The sequence below is a fragment of the Labrus mixtus genome, chromosome 2, assembly GCF_963584025.1.
Source record: "Labrus mixtus chromosome 2, fLabMix1.1, whole genome shotgun sequence".
NCBI classification, from domain to species: Eukaryota; Metazoa; Chordata; class Actinopteri; order Labriformes; family Labridae; genus Labrus; species Labrus mixtus.
Window position 1 is genome coordinate 4784827 of NC_083613.1, and position 645 is coordinate 4785471.

Sequence of the window (645 nt, forward strand, 5' to 3'; positions counted from 1 at the left end):
AATGTACCTGTACTGTCCTGTACCTGTACAAATGGCAATAAACATCTATTCTATTCTATTCTGAATCATTTACACAACTGACCCTTCTCTGAGACGTTCCCGTACCCAGTGCCAGAAGTTTACTCACCAGTTTGCATTTAACGAAAAAGAGAGAGAAATATATTTATAGACACAAATCTGCTGCTGCATAAGAGCCTCTCATCTAACTGGACTGCACAAGATTAAAAAAAAAAAAATAAGAATAATAATTAAAGGAATATCTGCTTTTTATTCACATTTCAAAAGCCATGTTTTCACTTTGACTTTCCAATGATGTACTGTTCAGTGTTCAAGGTTAAATTCTTCTGTTGTTTACGACTTGCAGTCATAAAGCATGTTCACCTAGTTTAACAACTAACACAAGCATGTCTCTTCAGGATAATGATAACATTGTAGTTGAAACAAACCACAGTGATAGTAATACAGTTAGTGCAACACACTGTTTAATCACTTCTACTTTTTAATGATAAGTGTTTAACTCGTTCATTCGCTGAGCCTGAGGCTGTTTTTCCTGTGCTGCCTGAACAGTTTGCCTGTCATGGGCTGAATTAACAGCTTTCACTTTGTTGGAACTTGTCGGTTGAAGCTATGAGTCACACGAAGATA